The following is an 8,677-nucleotide window of genomic DNA, read 5'->3' as shown; positions in this document are numbered from 1 at the left end:
CCACTAAAGCCTGAGGCTCTTAGCTAGCCCTCATGAGAAACGAAAGCAGTCTTATTCCACATAATTTGCCCTGAAGCTCTAAGGACTCACATTAGACACCTTCACCCATGCTGGTGCTGAACACTTCAGGGGTTCTTAGGCTGCTCAAGTTATACCAGGCACTGAAAAAATGCCAGGCTTGGGACTTCCCTGGTGGTCCAGTGGCTAAAACTCTGTGCTTCCAATGCAGGGGCATAGGGTCAATCCCTGGTCAGGGAACAAAGATCCCACATGCTGTGTTGCACAGTCAAAAAAAAATGCCAGACTCAAATACAGTAACAAAAATAATTATGACAATGGCTGACACTTACGGACCTTTACAATGTGCACTATATTAAGCATTTTGCCTCTACTTCCTCCAACAACCCTAACATGCGAGTCTTGTTATCGTCTCCATTTTACCTGTTAGGAAACTGAGACTTAGATGAATTAAAAAAAAAACAAAACTGTACAAACCACAGACAGGAAATGATAGTCAGGATTTGAATGAAAAGTATCTGATGCCAAAACTCTGCCATCCTGCCCTCCTTCCGCATCTTATTTCTAGAAGAGGCAACCGGCTACTATAGTGGTAAAAGCAAAGACCATTATGTCAAAAATTCTTCATGTGGGCCCTGGCTCTTCTACTTGACTATATAAACTTGGATAACTTACTTAATCTCCCTAGACCTCAGATTCTTTATCCATAAAAGGGGAATGATAATAACACTTACCTTACTGGACCAATTCGAGAACTAAATGAGAAGATACAAATTTTCACGCACTGCTGGTGGGAATGCAACTGAGACCACCATCCTGAAGCACAATCTTGGTAGAATTAAATATGCACCTACTCTCTGACCCAACAATCCTGCTCTGAGGTACATACCCAAGGAAACTGTCTCCCAAGTCCATGAAGAGGCCCATATGAAGGCAATCATCACAGCACTGCTTGCTGTAGGAAGAAGTTGGAGGCAACCCAAGAATCTATTACTAGAGGAGCATATAAGTAAAATGTACTGTATGGGTGCAATGGTATATTAAACAGCAATCAAAGATAATGAAGTAGATCTACCCACAGCAGTATGGGGAGGAACAATGTTAGAAGCAATATTAAGTGGGAAAAGTAAAAAGCAGGATGAGGTATACAGCACAATGTTGTTTATGTACAGTTAAAAAGCCAAAATAACACTGTATATTTTTAAGAATAGACATATATCTGCTTAAACTGTTCAGATCATATCATTCCTCTGCTCAAAACCTTTCACTGGTTTCTCTTAATATTCAGAATATAAGGATTCTTCCCTTCTGGCTCAGCTGGTAAAGAATCCTCCTGCAATGTGGGAGATCTGGGTTCAATCCCTGGGTAGGGAAGATCCCCTGGAGAAGGGAAAGGCTACCCACTCCAGTATTCTGGCCTGGAGAATTCCATGGACTGTATAGTCCATGGGGTCACAAAGAGTTGGACACGACTGATCAACTTTCACTTTCAGATTATAAAGTCTGTGGGCTTCCCTGGTAGCTCAGACAGTAAAGAATCTGCCTGCAATGCAGGAGACCCAGGTTCAAGCCCTGGGTTGGGAAGATCCCCTGGAGAAGGGAATGGCTACCCACTCTAGCCAGTATTCTTGGCTAGAGAATCCATGGACAGAGGAGCCTGGAGAGCTATATCCATGGGATCACAAAGAGTGGGACACGACTGAGCGACTAACACACACACACATATAAAGTCTGTACTAACACACACACACACATAGTCTGTACTTCCAATGGCCTGCAAATCTCTTACATTATTTTGCCGCTGACCCAGCTACCTCTCAGTCTTGTTTTTCTCTCTTCTCACTCATTTAGCTCTGGCCCCTTGCCTCCTACCATTCTGGCCCCCTAACATACCAGGCAAGATTCCACTTCAGGGCCTTTGCACTTTCTGTTTCCTATGCTAGACCACTCTTACTCCAGGCATCGATACGGTTGTTCCCTTACCTGCATTTTGTGAAACATCACCTTTTTAGTAGGGCCTTTCTTAATTACCCCACATAAAACTTTAATCTGCTCATAACCACCCACAACCCACTTTATCCCTTGCCGTTTTTGTTCCATAGCACTTATCACTCTTTAAGTTACTATATGTTATTTAATTTGTTCATGATTTGTCTCACTCCACTAGTATGTAAGCTCCACAAAGGAAAGAATTTTGTATAGTTTTGTTCATGACTATTCCCAGCACCTGCAACTGCCTGACACGTAGTCAGCACTGTACATTTGTAATGGGTGAATATATCTAAATAAACATATAGAGCATGGATTGGAAGAGGGTTTATGAAACACACTAAAGCAGGTGCTTGCTGTTTTCATTCTGTCTGCCCTCTGATGGAAGAGGATATAGGGCTTCTGGAAGCTTCCTGGTGGGACGGTGTGGCTGTGGGTAAAACTGGGTCTTGCTCTGGTGGGCAAAGCCATGTTCAGTAAAACTTTAACCCAATTTTCTGCTGATGGGTGGGGCCAAACTACGGCAGGGGTAATGGAAGTAATGGTGACCTCCTTCAAAAGGACTTAGGCCAGCATGCTGTGCCTCCCAGGACTGTTGTAATCAGTACCCCTGACCCCGCGGCAGGCCACTGTTGACCCATGCCTCCACCGGAGACTCCCGGGCACTCACAGGCAAGTCTGGCTCAGTCTCTTGTGGGGTCACTGCTTCTTTCTCCTGGGTCCTGATGTGCACAAGGTTTTGGTGGTGCCCTCCAAGAGTCTGTTTCTCTGGGGGCTCTCAATCCTTTTGCTGACTCCCTTGATATCCCTTTTGCTGATATCTATTGTGGGCCCTAGAACTTTTGCAACAGTGCAAGAACTTCTTTGGTATAATTGTTCCCCAGTTTATGGATGGTCTGCTCGGCGGCTCTATAGTGGAGCTAATGGTGACCTCCTCCAAGAGGACTTATGCCATAGGCCCCAACCCCCAGGTCTGCTGCAGTTGGAGCCCCTGGCCCTGTGGCAGGTCCCTGATGACCCACGCCTTCGCAGGACGCATTCAAACACTCAAAGGCAGGTCTGGCTCAGTCTCTTGTGGAGTCACTGCTCCCTTCCTGGGTCCCAGTGTGCTCAAGGTTTGTCCTCCAAGCATCTCTGGAAGGTCTGAGATTTGATTCTAAACACAATTGTGCCCTTCCTACCATCCTGTTGGGGCTTCTTTGCCCTTGGACACGGGGCATCTTTTTTTGGTGGGATCCAAGATTCTCCTTGAAAGAAAAGCTATGACAAACCTAGAGAACATATTAAAAAGCAGAGATATCACTTTGCTGACAAAGGTCTATATAGTCAAAGCTATGGTTTTTCCAGTAGTTGTGTACAGATGTGAGATTTGGGCCATGAAGAAGGCTGAGTGCTGAAGAATTGATGCTTTTGAACTGTGGTGTTGGAGAAGACTCTTGAGAGTCCCTTGGACCACAAGATCAAACCAATCAATCCTAAAGGAAATCAACCCTGAATATTCACTGGAAGGACTGATGCTGAAGCTGCATCAAACTCCAATACTTTGGCCACCTGAAGCAAAGATTCAACTCATTGAAAAATACCCTGATGCTGGGAAAGATTGAAGGCAAAAAGAGAAGGGGATGGCAGAGGACGAGATGATTAGATAGTCAGATAGCATCACTGACTCAATGAACATGAGTTTAAGCAAGCTCCGGGAGATGGTGAAGGACAGGGAACCCTGGCATATTGTAGTCCATGGCATCGAAAAGAGTCCAACACCCACTGAACAACAACAAAAGCAGGTGCCTCCAGTAAGGAGGAGAAATGAGAATAGACATGAGGGGTGAAAAGGGAAAACAGAATGAACTGGAAAGGGGCCTGACATAAATGGATGATGCTAATTTGCCATGAACTGGAGGGAGGTGACTGACTCAATTCTATGCCCTTGAGGGTCAATAAAGGAACTGAATGAGACGATGCAGTGAGAGTACCTGGTGCAGAGCCTGATGAATGGCAGCTATGCAGCTGATTGAAACTGAAGAGGACTCAGAATCCTGTAGATGTCAGGATGTGGAGTGTACTAAGAAGGAATACCAGCTAGGAAGAAGGGGAAAAAGTAGCACCTCTCCTACTAGCACCCTGGGTACCCCTTTCCCTTCTCCCAGTTTCTCTTTCTCTTTCCATCTACTTCACCTGTCTTGGAGGCCCCAGCAATTGGCACTAAGGATGCTTATACCCCATTTCTGTCTGAGGAACTGTGCTCAGTCACCTACCTCTCAACAAAGAGTAGAACAGTAGTTCTTAACAATTTTTGAATCACAGGCCCCTTAGAGACCACTCACCTCAGAAAGATGTCACACACTCCTCTGAAGTCCATCATGAACCCTGAGCAACAACCCAGATGAGGAACCTCTAAATGGCAGGTTCGGAGGTGGACAAGATTTTGCTCATTTCTGTTTTCCCCAACTTTGTTACTCAGGGTGGTCCTTGGGCCCCTCCCTCTTTTACTGAAGATGAGTGAAAATAGACCTACAGATGAAGTGTGAGGATACCAGGGAGGCAACCTGAAGAACAAAACAAATGGGAAACTATTTTGTATAAAATGGGCTTCCCAGGTGGCACTAGTGGTAAAGAACTCTCCTGCAACACGGGAGACACAAAAGATGCCAGTTCGATCCCTGAGTCAGGAAGATCCCCTGGAGGGGGGCATGGCAACTCACTCCAGTAATTCTTGCCTGGAAAATCCCATGGACAGAGAAGCCTGGCGGGCTATAGTCCATAGGGTCACAGTCAGACATGACTGAAGCGACTTAGCATTCATGCACACATGTATAAAACAAGCTACAAGGATATATTTTACACCACATGAAATATAGCCAATATTTTATAATAAATATAAGTGAGTATAAGCTTTAAAAATTGTAAATCATTATATTGTACACCTGTAACTTATAATATTGTACAGCAACTATACTTCAATAAAAAAATGGGAATTAAACAATCATATTTTATCACTGAAACAGAAGCAGGTAGAACAAACAAATAACCAACCCTACAGAAGAAAAAACGTGCTTTTTTAGAGGAATCCTGAGAAATCCTACCTTCAAGCCATCCTATAACAATAAGCAGAAACATCTTCCTCAAATGCAATGTTCAGAAATCCTCTTTCCTTGTGAATAATCTGCAAATAGTCCAATTATTCCAAATATTCCAATAATCTGGAATTCAGTCCAGACTCTTCAACTTTAGCTGTCAAACCCTTCCCTGATTCTACCTCCTCCCCACCCTCAGGCCCATTATTTCATTCCTAACTCAGCTCCTCAGGTCTTGACTTACACTCCATACAATGAGACTTCAGCCTGTGGGAGTGACTCACTCCTTCCAGGATGCCCTCCACATGCCTTTCTAACCAGTCTTGACCCTACGATCTTCTTAACTGTACTCTACAACCTTCCCCGCCATCCTAGAAAGCCCTTTCTAAATCATTCTGAACTGTGGTGTTGGAGAAAACACTTGAGAGTCCCTTGGGCTGTTTGGAAGGACTGATGCTGAAGCTGAAACTCCAATACTTCAGCCACCTGATGCAAAGAACTGACATTGGAAAAGACCCTGATGCTGGGAAAGATTGAGGGCAGGAGGAGAAGCGGAAGACAGAGGATGAGATGGTTGGATAGCATCACCGACTCGATGGACATGAGTTTGGGCAGGCTCTGAGAGTTGGTGGTGGACAGGGAGGCCTGGCGTGCTGCAGTCCATGGGGTTGCAAAGAGTCAGACACGACTGAGCAACTGAACTGAACTGAACTGAAAACATTCTGATTCCCCAATCTCCAACCTTCCTCCCCAGTTCACTGGCACTGAGCGCCCTGATGCTCAGCTGAAATAAATTTTCCCTTCTGTCTAGTGGAGTCCTGGGTGTGGCCCTTAGATTCCTTTATAGTCTAAAAGCTCCCAAAGGGCCTCCTCTTTCTGAATTCCACATTCTCATCCCCAAACCTCTCTACCCAGGATATGGATCTGCTCATAATTGTACCAGGCAACAAAAAGGGAGTTTAGGGCAGATAAATAAATATATAGATGTATCAATTGAATACTAAATCTTAAGATTCCTAGAAGTAGGAAAAAAAAATTTTAAGAGAGAAGAAGGGCCAGACAGAGGTGGAAACAAGAGTCTAGAACATGCGTGATCATCTATTTCAAGAGTATTTCCTAAGTCTATTTCCTAACAAGGGCCCTGGGCCTGTGAAGCTCAGTTTAATTAGGAAAGTCCCTCCCAAAGGAGGTGCATGGCACAGGGGAAGTGCTTAAAGAAATGCAGAGAGAGGCCAGGGAACAGGAAGCCAGCTTGTATGAATTCCACAATGCCCCCGGCTCCCTCCTTCCCTCTCCCTCCCTCCCTGCCCCGCCCTCCACTGCCGCCACCACCCCACCCCTCCCGCCCACCACACCCCCTGCCCGGCTTCCCTGTGTTTCAGTCTCTGAGATCATTCCAAACTCCAAAACAAAAATTCCATCCCAAGTAGCCAAGAAAACTCCTGTCAAATCCAACAATCCACCCACTAAATTGCAGGCTGTCCTCCTTTCCCAGCCAACCCCACCCACTTTGCTTCGTCCTGGAGGTCACTGTGTTCACTCTTCTGTCTCTAAGAAGGGCACTGCCCTTCCTCTGGACCTTTCCTTTTCAAAACACTTGTCCCAGGCAGTAAGTCCCGCTGGTTCCCTTTGGTTGGGTGTTAAGAATACTGCCAATCAGGAAGTTTGGCCTCGTGGCTCCTGCTCAATAGCTTCAAATGTAGTTTGGATCTGAGTTGCTTTGCTAGAGGTTTGATAAAGACTTGAGAGAGGAAGGCTAATTAGGTTATTAATTATTTCCAGGTCTCAAAATGTCAAAGAAGTGAACTTTAAATGTCACATTTTCAGAGATCTATCCTCTGTAGGCTACTATAGCTCCTTTTCTTATTTATTCATATTTTTTTGGCCACACCGCACAGCATGTGGGATCTTAGTTCCCTGGCCAGGGATTGAACCTAGGCCCCTCGCATTGGAAGCTTGGAGTCTTAACCACTGGACCACCAGGGAAGTCTCTACAGCTTCTTTTCTGATTCCAATTATATGAGTTCTCTTATCCTCCTTAAAATTTCCAGAGAATGAAAACTCCCAGAACCAGTCAAACCAGTGTCTCCCAACAAACAAATATAAAGTTTCTGGATATCTGGGTTTCCCCAGAGTTTCCAAAGTCCTAACTTGAACATCCTTACAACTCTGGTAGGGGGCAGTCAGGAATTGAAGAGCAGAGACCTTGAGTTCAGGGTGAGAACTTTAAATAATCATGAGTGTGCTGTATGTAGTAGACCAGGGCTTCCCAGGTGGCGCTAGTGGTAAAGCATCCACCTGCCAATGCAGGAGATGCAAGAGACTCGGGTTCAATCTCTGGGGTCAGAAAGATCCCCAAAATCACATTCTTGCCTGGAGAATTCCATGGACAGAGGAGCCTGGCAGGCTACAGTCCATGGGGTCCCAAAGAGTCAGGCACGACTAAGTGACTAACACTTTCACTTTCATGTAGTAGACCAACACTTCCAAATTGAGAACAGCTGAGAATACATTTATGAGGGTAAATAGGGCAAAAGACACCAGGAGAACTCGTCCAAATCGCATATCCAAGGTTAGAAGAAAGTAGTTGATCAAGCCAAATGAAAAATGAAATCTTCCCATTTCTTTTCTGTTTGCTCCTACTCTGTCTCTAGTCATAGTCATGGTCATTCATTCATTCAACAACTACTTACTGGCCCCCGAGTATTCAACACTGCAGACACAATAAAGAAACCACAAAATCCCTCCACTCAAGCTGTTTACATTCCTGCAGGCGGAAACAGACAGTAAGCAAATAATTGAAAAGAATATATTGGATTATATATACCCAGCCTAATATATTGTGTTGGATTGCAATCAGTGCTGCCGAGAAGAGCAAAGCAAGAAAAGGTTAGGGTCGAAATTGCAACATTAAAATGGGTAGTCCAAGAAGGCCCCACTAAGAAGATGACATTTCACCGACAGTCAGAAGCAGGTAAGAGAACAACCCACAATGCAGATCTCAGAGAAGAGCAAGTACAAAGACTCTGGCCATTTTTTAATGATTTTTTTTATTATGGTAAAATATATATAACATAGGGCTTTCCCGGCGGCTCAGAAGTAAATAATCCACCTGCAAAATGCAGGAGACCTGAATTCTATCCCCAGGTTGGGAAGATCCCCTGAAGAAGAGAATGGCTGCCCATTCCAGTTTTCTTGCCTGGAAAATTCCACGGACAGAGGAGCCTAGCAGGCTATAGTGCATAGGGTCACAGAGTTGGACATGACTAAGTGACTAAGACTTTCACTTTCATACATAACATAAAATTTATCATTTGAGCCTTTTTTCGGTGTACAGGTCTATGGCATTAAGTCTATTCACACTGTTGTGCCACCTTCATATCCATCATTCATATCCACCTTCATTATCCATCTCCATAGTTTTTCATCTTCCTAAACTGCAATTCTGTGCCCATTAAACAGTAACTCCCTACCCCCTCCTCCCCCAGCCCCTGTCAACCGCCATTCTACCTTCTTTCTCTATGAATCTGACCTTGCTAAACGCCATCCTTATGGCAGAAAGTGAAGAGGAACTAAAAAGCCTCTTGACAAAAGTG

The 8,677-nt window shown here is 44.7% G+C and overlaps 1 non-coding gene across 1 annotated transcript; it reads right to left on the bottom strand.

The window, feature by feature from the left end:
* Window positions 1-6,994: 6,994 nt before the first annotated feature.
* TRNAW-CCA lies at window positions 6,995-7,067 on the bottom strand. The gene has a single exon. It is a non-coding gene; the product is annotated as a tRNA-Trp (tRNA).
* Window positions 7,068-8,677: the final 1,610 nt, after the last annotated feature.

Source organism: Bubalus bubalis, chromosome 4 (assembly GCF_019923935.1).
Source record: "Bubalus bubalis isolate 160015118507 breed Murrah chromosome 4, NDDB_SH_1, whole genome shotgun sequence".
In the NCBI taxonomy this organism is placed as follows: Eukaryota; Metazoa; Chordata; class Mammalia; order Artiodactyla; family Bovidae; genus Bubalus; species Bubalus bubalis.
Note: the sequence above shows the minus strand (reverse complement) of the source record. Positions and strands in the feature narration are given on the sequence as shown.